Genomic DNA, 16,877 nt, shown 5'->3' with positions numbered 1-16,877 from the left:
TGGCAACAACTGGGAAGATGGCACAGGACCTGGCAGGATTTCACTCTGATTCACTGGCACCTGACCAAAGCAACTATTCAGCTAATCACACCCAATGAAGAGTAAAAACCTCATCTATTCGCTCACCATCTCGTATAAAGAAAGAATATTTGTTATCATCCCCCTGGGCAGACGAAGGGTCATCCTGAGCTAGAAGGAAGGAATCTTTGAGGTTTTTTTTTTTAAATCATTTTATTGGGGGATCTTACAGCTCTTAGCGCAATCCATACATCATACATCCATTGTGTCAAACACATGTTACCATCATCATTTTCAAAACATTTTCTTTCTACTTGAGCCCTTGGTATCATCTCATTTCTCCCCTCCCCCACCCTTCCTCATGAAGCCTTGATGATTTATAAAATACTATTTTTATCATGTCTTACACAAACCGCTGTCTCCCTTTAACCACTTTTCTGTTGTCCATCCCCCTAGGAGGGGGTTATATGTCGGCCATTGTAGTCTGTTCCCCCTGGGAGGGTAGGGGAAGGTCAGGGAAAAAGACCTCCTGGTATTATTACTCTCATTATTGGTCCTGAGGGGTTTAGCTGTACCTTTGAGCTTCTTAACTACTTAGCCCCCCAAAAAATTTTTTTTAATATCCAGCCCAGAAAACTTTCTATTGATCATAAACCCATAGCATTTTTATTAGTTGAGTCAGTCCCCAGGTTCCGAAATAATTCCATTCCTAACCATTTCTAATTTGTACATAAAGCAAAGTTAGGTACAGTGCATATCTAATGCCAGTCAAATGTTAAACTTAGTGTTTAGTGTACCATTCTGTGATAAAGAAGAGAGATGCATTCAGTATTCTAAAACATTTTAACACTTTTAATAATACTTTGATGCTTATCACAAAGTAGCACTCCTTTTTTATTATGAATCATTATACAAATCATTGTGTGTGGGAGGGTTTGTGATGACGGGGCATGCAGTATGGGGTGTGTAAATGGAATGTTCGTAACCAGGGACTGCCTGTACTAGGCATTTGATGCTAATATAGGTGTATTGCTTCCGTGTCTCTAGACAATCAGTCTTGAATTCAACCCAAATTGGACTTGATTCAATGCCCCTGCCATCTGTTATCTCGTTTGATAGTCTCTGATATAAACACCATCTTTTCCTGAAGGATAAAGAAATAAAAATAAGGTAAGGATAAAATGGATGCAGAGTTTTATTTTAATCCAATACTTTTAAAATCTCTTCTTACTAGGATTTAGACTCGGTGGTTGAGGAAATATTGAAATTTTGTACTTTCTGTATAATCTCATATGTTGCAAGCACATTTTGTTACTTCATTCTAAAAATAGATAAAAGGGTTGTCTTAGACTAGAATTCTTTTTAAAGATCTGGTTTCAGTTTATTTTCTTTTTTATAGAGTTTTTTCAGTGCTAATTTCCTGTCTATTACACAGTACTTGAGTCCGTATTGTAAATGTACGTGCCAGTCCGTAGACATTGAACTCTTTAAAACATTGGAGCAATAGAAATTAGATACTCTATCAACGCTGAATAAAATTTAAACAAATCCTTTATAGAACCTATCAATTCTATAACTGCTGTAGGAAAGACTGATGGGGGTAAAAAAAAAAACTGTTTTACTCCTGACTTCTTGTTTTTCTCTTAGGCTATATTACTTTACTTTTTTCTTTTTAATCAGTGAATTCGTTATCCACGTTCAGATATTCCATAATGCAAAAACCCGGTATTTTCCCAATTAGACTTTTAGCGGTTCCGTTATCCTTCGCCTTGGTTTGTTCGATTCCTTTCACTTATCTGACCGACTCACCATTCTCCTAGCCGTACTCTCAGAACAGGAAGGACTGCGTTCTTTCCTGGGACGGCGTTTGCAGTTCTCATTAAGGTGAGAGGAGCAGGAGGAAGATCAGCATGAGAGGTCACCCTGGTCACTGCCAGTGCAAGTCCTGTGAGTCGAATGCCGACGGTGAGGGTGTCAAATCCCCACGCCCCTCAACCTTCCTAACGCCACGACCCTCTCAGACAGTTCCTCACGTGGTGACCCCCAACCAGAACATCATTTTTGTTGCTACTTCATCACTGTAATTTTGCTACTCTTACGAAGTGGGCAACCCCTGTGAAAGGGTCGTTCGACCCCCACGTCGAGAACCGCTTCTCTGGCCAAAGAAATGGTCAGGTGCAGAGTGAAGTAGAATGTGCTGAGAAGCGAAGCCAGGGGATTGTCTCGCCACAGGGGGCCTATGGTGGATATCAGGAGTTTCGAATAGCATGGTTTCATAGCGTTGAATAGTTCAGACCCAGGTGCACCGAAAGTTGTATGGTCTTGGGCAAGAAACGTATTCTCTGGCATTCTCTGCTTCCTCGTTTATTAAAATGATTGTGACGGCTACCCCTCAAGCTTATTGTATGAATTAGAGAGACGACCTACGGAGTAGTAATATTGCCTAAGTAAATAGGCGCGACAAGGATGCAAACAAACAACGGATTACCATATATACTCGAGTTTAAGCCGACCCAAATATCCACCAAACGTCATAAAAATATGCTGAAAAACTTGGCTTGTACATGAGTATATACGGTATATTTGGAGGGCCGGTGCCTAAGCTTGGATGTGCTCGCTGACTCTGACCTCTCTGTGCTCAGAGCTTTGTCCCTGAGTTGCAGTAGTGCAGACCCTGGTCCCCGGCCTGCTCGCAGCGTAGGGCTGAGCGGAAGCATGCGAGAGGCATAACTGGATGAGAGCAGAAAGCACAACTGGAAACGGAGCTATCCTAGCGCTCTTTGTCAGAAACCCCACATCATCGCGGCACTTCCTCCTGGGCCGCGCAGCCCTCCCTGTGCCGGAGTTGAAGGAAGGACGGTTGTCTGCCTAGTCAACCCATACCCCTTTGGAAAACAAAATCCACATTTTAAAGTCTTTAAATGGTAGAAAATTCTTATACCATCTTGTAGAAACTCCAGTTTATAGAACTCACTGTGTAACTTTCTGGTGCTTCTAGCTATTGCTTAAGTCTTTTCTAAGCATCAGAGATGCACGTGCTCTTATTTTAATTCCATAAATTATACTGTGCAGTACAAGAATAAATCTCCATTGTAGTACTCTGCTCCAGCTCCATAGCCAAGGAACAGTGCTTACTCATTTTTTACAGCTACTAAAGTTTCCCAGGCTGCCTTCATTTCCATCCGTATTTTCTATCAGCGTATGTTCTACAACTTAGTTACTAAACTTGGCTTTCTGGGTCTGAAAGCATGGAAGCAAGTCTTCTCGGGCAATTCAGTCCATTGACACAACACAGTGTTACCAGGTGCCGCTCCGCTGCGACTCATAATGAGCTTTGTGTACAACAGGACCAAGCATTGCCTTGCCCGGTGCCACCCTCACGGCTGTGGTCACTTTTGCTCTAATGGCGGCAGCCACTGTGTCAAGCCGTCTTCTTGAGGGCCTCCTTTCTCCCTGCCCAGGCCTGGTGTTCTTCTCCAGGAATGGGTCTTTCCTGTAATGTACCCCAAATTTGTAAGACGAAGCATCACCATCCTCCCTCCTAAGGCGCATTCCACTTGTACTCTGTCCAAGACACAATGTTCGTTCTTCTAGTGCCTTGTGGCTCTTTCGATAATCTTCACCAACAACGTAACCCATATGCATCAATTCTCCTAACTACAAAATCTCACTGCCACCGAGCCAATTCTGACTCATGGTGACCCGACAGGACAGGATAGAGCTGCCCGAGTGGGCTTCCGAGACTGTAAATCATTATGGGAACAGAGCGCCATAGTCCTCAAAGTAACATCTTTGCCTCCTGCGGCAGATCGGCCCAGTGTCATATGTTATTTAATTGCTTGCATCCTGCTTGACTCCTGCCTCCAATGAGCATTGATTATAGATCCGAGCAAAATGAACGTGACAACGTCAATCTTCTCTGCTTACATCATGTCCGTTGGCCCAGTTGAGAGGATTTTTGTTTCCTTTGCCTCGAGCTGTAAGTTATGCAAGTCCTCTTAGCTTTCAGCCAGCAAAGTCATGTTATCTCCATATACTGTCAGTGAATCTGCCTCCGATCTCGGTGCCATGTTCTTCTGCATGTAGTCCAGTTTCAAGACCATTTGCATGAGGACATATGGCTGGAGACATATGGGGACCATGTGCATGAGGACACATGGCTGAAGACATATGGGGACATATGGCTGGAGACATATGGGGACCATGTGCATGAGGACATATGGCTGAAGCGTACCACCCCAACGCACACCTTTGCTGATGTTAAACTCTGCAGGAGTCCCTTTTTGATGTGTGTGCAGGTTCTGCGTGAGCGCAATGAAACTGCGATTCTTCTCAGTGTTCTCCGTAGTTTGTCATGATCCATCCAGTCAAATGCTTTGCATAGTCGAGAAAACGCAAGTAACCATCTTTTTGATATTCCCTGCCTTCAGCCAACATCCATCTGACATCAGCAATGATGCCTTTCATTCCACTGGCCTTTCTGAATCCAACTTGAATTTCTGGCAGCTCCCTCTGGCTGTACTGCTGCAACTGTTCGTGAATTATACTCAGGAAAATTTTAATTGCATGTGATATTAATGATATTATTCGATAATTTCCACAGTCTGTTTGGTCACCTTTCTTTGGCATGGGCACAGACAGGAAGCTCTTCTGGTTGATTAGCCATTTGGTTAGCCAAATTTCTTGGCATAGATGAGGGAGTGGCTTGGGTGCTTCATCAGCTTCCAAAGCATTAAGGCTGGTATTCCATCAACTCCTGGAGCCTTGTTTCCCTGATGCTTTTCTGCAGTGCAGTTCAGATGTCTCCTTCAGAACCATCGGGTCGTAATTATGTGCTATCTCTCGAAATGGTTAAACGTCTAGTTCTTTTTGATAGTCACTCTGTGTGTTCTTTTCACCTTCTAACCAGCGTGTGTGTGTGTGTGTGTGTGTGTGTGTGTGTGTGTGTGTGAGTGTGGTCCTACTTTCCATTAACCCACAGTTGCATATCCATTAATTGTCAGAAGCACGGAGTTCGGAGTTCGGAGTTCGGAGAGAGAGAGAGAGAGAGAGAGAGAGAGAGTGTGTGTGTGTGTGTGTGTGTGTGTGTGTGTGTGTGTGTTCCTACTTTCCATTAACCCACAGTTGCATATCCATTAATTGTCAGAAGCACGGAGAGAGAGAGAAAGAGAGAGAGAGAGAGAGAGAGTGTGTGTGTGTGTGTGTGTGTGTGTGTGTGTGTGTGTGTGTGTGTGTGTTCCTACTTTCCATTAACCCACCGTTGCATATCCATTAATTGTCAGAAGCACAGAGTTCGGAGTACATGTCTCAGTTCGCATAGCAATGTCATCATCTCCTCATCTCGTACCTGGACCACAGTTTCCTTATCTGTAAACCCAGGGTGGAAATCCTAGGACGGTTAGGAGGACTGATCGTGTGACATGTGATGTACTCCATACGATGCCATTAGCCGCCAGAAAATGTGAGTGTCCTCCTTTCCTTCACCCCCAAAAGTAATGATGAAATTGCTCCGTGTACTCACACTGATTTTGAGTAGCATTGTAATCAGTGTTATAGGTATTTGATCATGCACTGGGCTAGTCACTGCAAGGTCCGCAGTTTGCAACCACCAGCTGCTCCCCATCTGTTCTTGTAAAGTAGCAGTTCTCAACCGTCCTGATACCGTGACCCTTTCATGCAGTTCCTCATGTTGTGGTGACCCCCAACCATCGAATTATTTGTTTCATAACTGTGAATTTGTTGCTATTATGAATCATAATGTAAAATCTGATTTGCAGGATGTATTTTCTTCTTTTGCAATTTTGACATTTAATTAAAACTTTACATCTTTATATTTTTTCATCATTTTATTGGGGGCTCATACAACTCTTATCACAATCCATACATACATCAATTGTGTCAAGCACATTTGTATATTTGTTGCCATCATCATTCTCAAAACATTTGCTTTCTGCTTCAACCCTTGGTATCAGCTCCTCATTTTCCCCCTCCCTCCCCACTCTCCCCTCCCTCATGAACCCTTGATAATTTATAACTTATTATTATTTTGTCATATCTTACCCACTTTTCTGTTGTCCATCCCCCAGGGACGAGGTTATATGTAGATCCTTATAATTGGTTCCCCCTTTCCACCCTGCCCTCCCAGTATCACCACTCTCAGCACTGGTCCTGAAGGGATCATCTGTCCTGGATTGCCTGCGTTTCCAATTCCTATCTGTACCAGTGCACATCCTCTCGCCTGGCCAGATTTGTAAGGTAGAATTGGGATCATGATACTGGGGTGGGAGGGGAGGAAGCATTTAGGAACTAGAGCAAAGTTGTATGTTTCATCATTGCTACACTGCAGCCTGACTGGCTTGTCTCCTCCCTACAACCCTTCTGTAAGGGGATGTCCAGTTGCTTACAGATGGGTCTTGGGTCACCAATCTGCACTCCCCCTAATTCACAATGATAAGATTTTTTTGTTCTTTGATGCCTGATACCTCATCCCTTCAACACCTCGTGATCACACAGGCTGATGCGCTTCTTCCATGTGGGATTTGTTGCTTCTGAGCTACATGGCTGCATATGCTATATCTTTTGATAGTCAGGCACCATCAGCTTTCTTCACCACTTTTGCTTATGCACCCATTTTTCTTCAGTGATCTTATTGGAAAGGTGAGCACACAATGATAAGATCTTTCGGTCTTTGATGTGTGATACCTGATTTCTTCAACACCTCATGATCATACAGGCTAGTGTGCTGTGCTTCTTCCATGTGGACTTCGTTGCTTCTCAACTAGATGGCTTCTTGTTTACCGTCAAGCCTTTAAAACCCCAGACGCTGTATCTTTTGATAGCCAGTCACCGTCAGCTTTCTTCACCTCATTTGCTTATGTACCCACTTTGTCTTCTGCGATCTTGTCAGGAAGGTGAGCTTCATGGAATGCCAGTTTAATAGAGCAAAATCGTCTTGCTTTGAGGGAGTACTTGAGTGGAGGCCCAATGTCCATCTGCTACCTTAATACTAAACATATAAATATATGCACATAGATCTATTTCCCCATCTTCATATATGTATTTACATATGTGCATATCTTTATTTATACCTCTATAAATACCCTTTGCCTCCTAGCTCTTTCCTCTAGTCCCACTATCATGCTCCGCCTTCATTTGGGTTTCAGTAATTCCTCTCAGTTACATCATCCTTGATCATGCCCTGCAAGGCCTCCTGCACCCTCCTGACCACCGATTTGGATCACTTGATGTTCCCTTGTTCCTGGGTTTGTTAATGACACTTCCTTTCTCCCCCCCCCCCCCAGCTTCCCTTCTCCCATGGCCCCCCAGAACCGTCGGTCCCGTCATTTTCTCCTCCAGATTGTTCATCCAGCCTATCTTATTTAGACAGACCTGCAGATATAATAACACGCACAAAAACAAGACAGAGCAAAACAAAGCAACAAAAGAAAACAAAACAACAACAAAAACAAAAAGCCAATGACCAAAAAAAGAAAAGCCTGTAGTGAGTTCAAAGACTGTTGGCCTTTAGGAGTGTTTTCCAGTCGTGTCTGATGGGGCGCCAAGCTCTGGCCACAAAGTCTACTTTCAATATTCCCTGGGGACTTCGTTGCTCTGTTCCCCTTGCTGTTCTGTTGCACGCCCTTAGTGTTTTGCCTCGGTGTGGTAGGATCAGATTGGGCGCAGTTCCCACACTGTGTCTCCAGTGTAGGGGTGTAAGGCTATGGGTCAGGGAGGGATGTCATGTCTCATAGTGGGGCCGGCCATATGGTTTTCTCTATGGATTGGCTGCTCTGAGCGGTAATATCGTCCTCAAGGCTTGGTGGACCAGGATGTGCTCCACTCTCTTCCTCCCCCTTCATCTGCTCCCGTGTACTCTTATCAGACATGTCACTCTCCCTGAGCTGCAGCTTCAATGTTGTCCTCTGAAATAAATTCTTCTGGGGGGAGGGCAGCTGTCCACATAGTTGGGATTGGGGTGGGCCCCACAGACCTCTCCACTGGTTCCCTACTCCACGCCAGCATGTTGCATTCACATCTTGGAGTACCAGGTTGAAGTCTAGTCCCTCTTTTCCTGTGGAGATATAAACAATACTCTCCTCTTGGGTGGGTTCGTGCCCTGTTTCATTGTTACAAATTGAACATAATCAAAGCAGAGTGACTTATCCCCAAAACAATATGTAATTATATACTGTGAAATATATTTTTTCGATGACAAATCAATGAAATGTTGTCTTGAAGCATGGTATAGCCTGGATAACAGTCTTCATGCTGGGTCCTGTATGTGGGCGTATCTGCATGTGGGCGGACCCACCTGGAGACGCATAGAGGAGCGGTGTCTTGGTTCCTAAGACCGTCAGAAGTGTGTGTTTTCCAATGGTCTTAGGTGACCCCTGTGAAAGGGTCATATGAACAACCCCCCCCCGGGTCGCGACCCACCCGTTGAGAACTGCTTGTAAAGCATTACAGTCTAGGGTACTCATGGGGGGGCAGTTAGTTCTACCCTCCCGTATAGGCTGCTGTGAGTCAGCATCCACTTGATGGCAGTAAATTTGGTGGTTGTTGGTGTTGGTAAACCAAATGAATCAAGCTCGGTTGAAGCAACTCAAGATTACTGTCCTGACCGCAGGGATTGGACTCAGAGAAAGGGCTTTCATCAATGTGCCTTTCTGACTTTGAGACTTACTCATTCACTGTAGATTTTCGTGTATAAGATGACAGGCTTGGATGTCTTGATGCCAATTTCAAGCGTCTTTTCTTCCTGAAGAAACAGATTAGTTCTGCCTCTGTGTGATCGATGAAGGTTCTTTCCAGGATTGAAAGTACTGCATGGACTCCAGCATATTCTAAACATTAATTATTGTTTCATCATTTCTGGTGTCTCATCTGGGCTAATTCAGAGTCTATTTTGAGGTTAACAGATTCATGGCCCCTTTCCAAGGAATTCCGGGCACCTTGGATGTATGTAGCCTGCCACGTAGCCAGGGGCATAAATGACTAATTCAGAGTTGAATCTTCAGGACAGAAGCAGACGTTGAATCCCCAGCCCTGCCTGTGTTGGATGTCAGGCTTGGCCCGTACCACCTCCCTCTGTGCATCTGACTCACGTGCTGTCTGTCAAGCCCGGTATTTATTTTAGACCCCCCATTGCTCCAGATCACGCTATGCTTTCATGTGCGTGTAGTCTTCTAGTTAACGCTGTCTGTTGTCTAATTGTGGGCACCGTACCCTTATCATGTAGCCTCACACTCAAATATTCAAGAGGCGTTGTGGTTTTGTTTTTTGCCCTGACAGGGAAAAAAATGAGTTTGTGGGATGCTGATCAATTGTACTCTTCACAATCTAGCAATAGATGGTATTCTAGAGTGGGCTGAGAGCTGTCTTAGTCTAGTCAGTTTGTTATAAATCATTGCTTCCTCTTCAGTGAGCTTGGGTTAGGATTTGTCTACCATGGTTTCTTTTTAAATGTTTGGGCTCAGACTTGCGGTTGGCGTTGCTACCTTGTCTTCCCGAGAGGTGCCTTATAATCTCAGAACACAGGACTCCTCTGAGAGCCTTTTTGTCTGCTGAAAGGATCTTACTCGTGGGGGGAAGGGAGCAAACCCAGAAATGTTTTAAAAAAAAAAGTAATAGAGATTCTACCCGAAATGATTAAACAGAGTCATAGAAATTTTCTTTAGAAATATTGAACCATTGTATATTAAGCTCTTGATGAACATGTTTGTGTTATTTTAGATCTTAATTGTGCCCAAATTCATTACATTCTGTTAGATAATGAGCTAATTCTACCCCTTGTTTTTAGGCAACAACCTGGGGAATGAAAAAAGAATTGCCTTTGCCCCTCCAGAGGCTTGTTTTAATCTGTCCACTACAACTTCTCTTGTTTCTATGGTTGGTATACCCTCTCCTAAGAATTATTTTTGGGACTATTGGGACTTTAAGCAATAACCTTGCCGTGTGTCATAAATAAGCGCAGATTTCTCAAAATTAGGTCCTCTCCATGTAGTTTGGAAAGTACAGTGTAATTTAGGAGGTACAGTACATTGGTATTCATTTCAAAGGAACCCCCTACATTGCATTTCCACCATCATCTCTAGATAGTCTCCAGAGGTCATTTATCTTTGGGTTTCATTTCACCTAGGCTTCCTTGCAAGTTGATTTTATAACAAGCCAATAAAAATGTTCTCTACCATTTGTTATTGTCTGGGGACGACACTCCCATTTGTTAGGGCCTGGTGTGTACCAGATAAGATACATGTCTCACAGCGACCCTTTCTTCCCCAACGTCTGTTTTCTCAGAGCCTTGCTGCCTTCTTACCTAATTAGCCACTCTTTTTAGTGCCTTCAGTCCATCACAAACCTCTGTTTCTCAGGGAGTCATTTGTTTTCATTTATTTTTTAAGGGTAGTGGGCGTTCTCTACTATTAGAGTACACTTGGAATCGTGATGACCCAAGATAAAATATTTTATTTCTGTGTATCCCCTCTGGAGAAGTGCACGTGTATCATGTTGACAAAAGGTGTTGCGACGAAGAGACCATCGGGCTTGCAGAATCTCTCATGTAACCTCCTGCTTCATTTCCAACCCTCAACTGTGGTCTTTGCAGTCACCTCAAGTGCGTGTCAAAGTCGGACATCGAATAAAGAAAACCAAAGAAGAACCCATGTGAGTGAGGACACCTGGTGCCGGGCCGGAAGGCTGAAAGCGCCACAACCTGCCAGAAAAACAAGCACATCTATTTCGGAAGGAGGGGGACGGCCAGAGTGGTCCTTAGAGTCACAGATCGTGAGACTTTGTCTTGTGTGCTCTGGACACGCCGCCAGGAAAGACCAGTCCCTGGAGAAGGAAGGACGTCATGCTTCGTAAAGAAGGACAGTGAAAAGAGGAAGGCTCTCAACAAGATGGGTTGACCCAGTGGCTGTGACAGCGGTCTCCAGCATGGGAACAACAGTGACAATGGCGTGGCGTTTCCTTCCGTTGAACGAGTTCATCCCTGCTTCGTGGCGCCTGACAACAGCAGGAAGATAATGTAAAATAGGAAAGATGTGATTATGAGGAACTAAGACCACAAATGACATCGAGAATCTCTGTCTGTCTTAAAAAGAGTCCCGAGAAGCATTTGAGACCTCCCAGGGGAGGGTCCCTCTCTAGTGTTGGAAGAAGACACCTGTCATTCAGGGTCCCCGTTGGCACTCCTTTATACCCTCAGCTGGCAGCACACCGGCAGACACTGCCTGGCAGACAAATTGGGGAGTTGAGTCAAGAGCCTCATTTGATCTGTCTCTTGCCCATTGTCCACTTAACAAGTGACCTCAATGAGTGTGTAAGGTCTTCTTTTTAGTAGAAAAATGGTGGGCCCAATATTTAGCTGGCTCTTGCTTGTGAAGGTTAAACAAATTACAGAGGGATGGCGAGACCTGCAGGCTCCTTAGCATGAAATATCGAGTGATCTTGGGGGAGATGCAAGAGTGATCGCACTGCTGCAGCACATGATTGTGGGAGACACATGTGAGCATTGCGCGGTAAATCAGCACCTTCCGTGGGCTTTCATTTCAGGGGAGGCTTCCGCTGGATAGAGCATCAGCAACACATGTCTAATAGGTGCATTCATTTTAATATGCTCATTCATTGAATAGGCCTGATTAATTAGTACATGTCACCATCTGGTACTTAGTGAGACTATTCATTTTTAAAATGTTGAAATTGCAGGGAATGGTGCACTCCAATTAAAATCCTTTTAGCTGGATTGTGTTGGTAGAAAGTATATGTGTAGGAGGACTTCATTTGGAATTCAGCATGCATCTCGGGGTGCACACACGTCAGCCCAAAGCCAATGGTAACAAAGGAAGTCAAGAGACAGCAAATGGAAAGAAGAGTTGGCCTTGGCTGAAGGAGTCTGCTCAGCTACTGAGCTTCCCTCCCCTAGCCCTACTTCCCTTCCTCTCCCCTGTCTTGATTGTCCTACCTATTGTGTATTTGGGGTTCATTTTCTAAATATCTCACTCTGCATATTATATTCTACCCCCCCCTTTGTTGTCACCCGCTAGTGACCCACGATAAGGCAACAGTTGGGTGACCAGCTTGATGCATTGACCTGCTTTGAGAGGATGAGTTCTAATGGCCAGACCTGTAGGATAACCGTGGGCTCAGGCTCTTTAAACATTAACATGTTTTTGACCTGCAGTAGCCACATAGTACTTACGTTACTTTTTCTTTTAATGCATCCGAAGATTTGGGGAGTTTTTTTATCTTTATTTTCCAGAATGGGCATTTATTTGTAAATAAATAAACTTTTTTAAAAGAGAGAACTTTGTTTCATGTAAACCATTAAAGCTGCATAGATAGTTAAAACAATATTTGAACAGAGTACTTCCATCTACCTCAAATTTTGTTTGCTTTTAAACTTTTTTTAACAGTTTTGACATATAATTCACATATCCTATGATTCAATGACTTATGTATGCAAAACGAGTTGTGTGTAATTTAAATAAACTTTTAACTAGTAAAACTATTTGATGAAAATCTTTCGCAGCCATACTTTGTACCGGCGTTGATGTCTTTCCTTTGTAGATAGGAGGGTGTTGTTAGTTGCTGCCCTGTTACTTTCCACTCATAGTGACTCTTGTGATAGCGTAGAACTGTCCCAGAGCATGTTTGATAGAGTTAAAGTTTATTATGCCAACCTGGCCAATAAACACATGCGAGGTTGATTGAAGGTCAGAGAGATAAATGGCTTGTTGAGCCTCGCCTTTCCAGTTCTCAGGTCTCTTGCTTTCTGATGGTCGGACCAGGGTGCAGCTGCCTTAGCCAGTTCCCTGCTTCAGCTGGCAAAGCTCACTTCCTGCAAGACACCCCTGAGGAGAAGCCACATGGACCTACCATGATGCAACCCTGGTTGCTGGAGCAGCCGTGTGGAGACCCCTGCCAGTGTTGAGAGTCTTAACACGCTCACTGATTCAGCTTTCCTCCTGCAGTCGGTGTCATAGTGTGTGTTTTGTGAGCTGGAGGAGGACTTTGTGGATTGGTGTTGGACATATGGGCTAATGTTGGACTTGTGGGTTTGGGCAGCACTGGGTTGGGATGTTTTCTTGATGTACACTTGTCCTTTATATAAAACTCTCTGATACATGAGTTTCTTTAGATTTGTTTCTCTAAAGTTCCCAGACTAACTCAGTGCTCTAGTTTATCATCTTTTTTTTTTTTAGCTCAATGAAGAACGTTTATTGCAGCATTTTTTGTAGAAGTAGGAGTAAACAAAAACAACCTGGAAACCACCAGAATTTCTAAAACCAGTAGACTAGGAGATAATGATACATTCTAAGGACTAACAGACAGGTATAAGAAAAACAATAAGTTACATGTAAATGAGTTGATCTGTTAAACTTCATTATAAATTAAGTCTCCTTCAGGAGTCTATTGTTAAGCATATTAAGACTATTAATAGTACTCAGTATGACCCATTGTTTAAAAACAGGTCCTAGAAGGCACATAGAGCTTTGAGCACCTTTGTGTGAGCATTCAAAGTCATTGTTCCCACTGCCCCTCTGAGAGCCAGGTACCACAAGTAGACAAGGCTCCTCAGTACTGTGCAACTTGTTTAAAATGGCCGGTGTTGTTTTTTTAAATGAAAAAGAGAAAAAGCCAGGCGGGTCTCCCACTCAACACAGCTTCCCCAGGAGGAAGCACGCTGCCCAACCCAGCATTCAGCCAAAGGGGACCCCCCCCCTCCAAGCAGCTGGCCATGGTCACCTGCCGCCCATTCTAGCCAGCAGGACCTGCATACCCGAGCAGTTCAACTGCTGTATTCTTTATGGAAATAGACCTTATGGCTTATTCTGTGGAGCCATTGGTTGGATTTGAACCGCCAAGCTTTCAGTTAGCAGCTGAGTGCTTAACCATTGCACCACTAGGGCTCTGGACATCACCTGTTTCTTGATAGCTTGCTGTGGTTCGCACCAATGTCAACCACAGTACCGCTCTAGAAGACACACAACTCTGTGTCCCAGCCATCTCAGCTCTTAAGTTTGCTTTGGGTTATTTCCTTTCTCCCTCTTTTTAGGAAGTCACTTAGCACTTCTGTTTGAATGCTTCCATCCTCTTCTAACTCAGTTTTAGCCATGGGACCAGGTGACAGATCTTCATTGATTAACTTGTTCCAGAAATACAAGGGTATAAATGAGCTAGACAAACCTGCCTTCTCGAAGCTAGGACTAGTGAGCAAGAGGTGTGATGGGAATTTTGAGGAAGGAACCGTTAATTCTAGGAGGAGCATCTAGGGAAACGTCTCAGAGGAGTTGGCATCTGAGCGGAGCAGCAAAGGATGTTAGCATTTTGAACAGTTATTATATGGATGGGTGTGTAGGACATGATGCGAAAATGTATATAAAAGCAGTGCACTTCATTCTAAGGAGTTCGGATATATTACATGGGCAAATGAGAGCCACTAATGACTTCATGAAGAATCAAAAAACAATGATCTGTTTTGGGGGAGGAATTGGGGAGAAAACAAGAAATTCTACCAGTGTTTCAGACACACACACACACCCCAATTCAATGCCATTCAGTCAATGGGGGTGCAGAGTGACCCTATAGAACAGAGTTGAACTGCCCGGTAGGTTTCCAAGACTAACTTTACAGGAATAGAAAGCCAAGTCTTTTTCTTTCTTTTTTTTCCCATGTCTATATAAGGTAGGCAGGATAAACAAGGTTGAGAAGAAAACAATGGGACTGATGGTTCTAGGGTGACAGAGGAACGGAGGAGGTAGGGAGCCAACAAACTCAGAGACAAGGGAACAAAGAGATCTAAAAGTGATGGCAAGGAGAGCATGGAATGCCTGGTGGGGTTCGGTCAAGTGCAGTGTATCCGAGAGGAATTACTGAGAACTGCATGAAGGTCGAACATGATAGTGGGACAGGAGGAAAGTGGAAGGAAATAGAGGAAAGAACTAGGAAGCAAAAGACATTTATAGAAAATATAGCCATGCACATATATAAATATATTACTATATAATGATAGGGATATAGGTCTATGTACATATATTTATAGATTAAGTATTAAGGTAGCAGACAGACATTGGGCCTACTCAAGTGCTCCCTCAATGCAAGAACATTTTGTTCTAATAACCTGGCATTCTGTGATGTTCACCTACCCGACACAATCACTGATGGAAAATGGTTACATAAGCAAATGTGGTGTAGACAGTTGATGGTGCCTGGTGGTTTTTTTCTTTCCTATTTCTCTTTGTTTTATGGTTTATTTCTCTTTTTTAAATCATTTTATTGGGCCCTCATACAATTCTTATCACAATCCACACATACATCCATTGTGTCAAGAACATATGTACCTTTGTTGTCATCATCATTCTCAAAACATTTGCCTTCTATTTGAGCCCTTAATATCTGCTGCTCATTTCCCCCCTCCCTCCCCACTCCCCCCTACCTCATGAAACCTTCATCATTCATAAATTATTATTATTTTGTCATCTATTACACTGTCTGACATCTCCCCCCGCCTTCTTCTCTGCTGTCCCTCCCCCAGGGAGGAGGCTATATGTAGATTCCTGTAATCAGTTCCTGCTTTCTACCCCACATTCTCTCCACCCTCCAGGCATCGCCACTCTCATCACTGGTTCTGGAGGAGTCATCTGTCCTGGATTCCCTGTGTTTCCAGTTGCTATCTGTACCAATGTACATCCTCTGGTCTAGCCAGACTTGCAAGGTAAAATTGGAATCATGATCGTGCGGGGGCAGGAAGCATTTAGGAACTAGAGGAAAGTTGTATTTTTCATCATTACTACATCGTACCCTGTCTGGCTCATCTCCTCCCTAAGACCCCTCCACAAGGGGATCTCCAGTGGCCTACAAATGGGCTTTGGGTCTCTCCGCACTACCCCCTCTTTCACTATGGTAAGATTTTTTTGTTCTCATGATGCCTGATACCTGATCCCTTCAACACCTTGTGATCACACAGGCTGGTGTGCTTCTTCCATATGGGTTTTGTTGCTTCTGAGCTAGATGGCCGCTTGTTTATCTTCAAGCCTTTAAGACCCCAGACACTATATCTTTTGATAGCCGGGCACCATCAGCTTTCTTCGCCGCATTTGTTTATTGCATTTGTCTTCTATTTCCCCGTCCTAGTATATATTTGCATATGTAATGTCTTTATCTAGACCTCTATAAATGCCCTTTGCCTCCCAGCTCTTTCCTCTATTTCCCTTGACTGTCCTCCTGTCCCACTATCATGCTCCCCACCAGGGTTTCAGCAATTCCTCTTGGTTACATTACCCTTGATCAGGCCCTACCAGGCCTCCCACACCCTCCTCACCACCGATTTGGATCCCTTGTTGTTCCCTGTCCCTGGGTCTGTTAGCACTGCTTCTGAAGGTATCTTTTGATCAATAGCGTACCTCTTGCATTACATGCATCTGTCTGTGTGTACAGACCTTTTAACAGTATATCGTTAGATTTGGGGCCAGGTTTATTTTATGATGGGAGGGGACTGGGAGGACATATTTTCATTTTCTAATTATTTTTACAGTATAAAGAATTGCTGCTTTTCATTTTACAAAGAACAATAAGGGACAGGAGACCTAGAGAGTTTGGGGTGGCTCCCATAAACTTGAATGACCTGATAAGTAATGGCCTGGAGTTCACATGTACCTTTGAAGATCCTCCTGTTTGATGGGTTGTTACTGTGGTAATGGAAATGCTACCTAGTACTCTGGCAGCCCAAGGGCCAGGGGCCCCACATCTCCCCAGGAGTGGATGGCTTCATACCTATCACGTCCTATTCAGAGTGACATTGCACTTGGTAGTAGTCCAGTGGTACAGATCACAGGTAGGTATCCTCGCTGATGAGGAGA

At 43.9% G+C, this 16,877-nt stretch overlaps 1 protein-coding gene across 11 annotated transcripts in view; it reads left to right on the top strand.

Annotated features, from left to right (window-relative positions):
- Nucleotides 1-16,877, top strand: part of PEAK1 (pseudopodium enriched atypical kinase 1) — a 293,334-nt gene that overhangs the window by 188,003 nt on the left and 88,454 nt on the right. For 2 of the 11 annotated variants that reach the window (XM_075535952.1, XM_075535953.1), the window contains one exon: nt 1,066-1,188. The exons of 7 other annotated variants lie outside the window; for them this stretch is intronic. The gene's annotated coding sequence lies outside the window, so the exon portion shown is untranslated. Of the gene's footprint in view, nt 1-1,065; nt 1,189-1,820; nt 1,903-15,645; nt 15,734-16,877 lie in introns of those variants that run through there. 2 more of the 11 variants (XM_075535959.1, XM_075535957.1) reach the window with 2 other exon arrangements.

Source organism: Tenrec ecaudatus, chromosome 17 (assembly GCF_050624435.1).
Source record: "Tenrec ecaudatus isolate mTenEca1 chromosome 17, mTenEca1.hap1, whole genome shotgun sequence".
Taxonomy (NCBI): Eukaryota; Metazoa; Chordata; class Mammalia; order Afrosoricida; family Tenrecidae; genus Tenrec; species Tenrec ecaudatus.
Note: the sequence above shows the minus strand (reverse complement) of the source record. Positions and strands in the feature narration are given on the sequence as shown.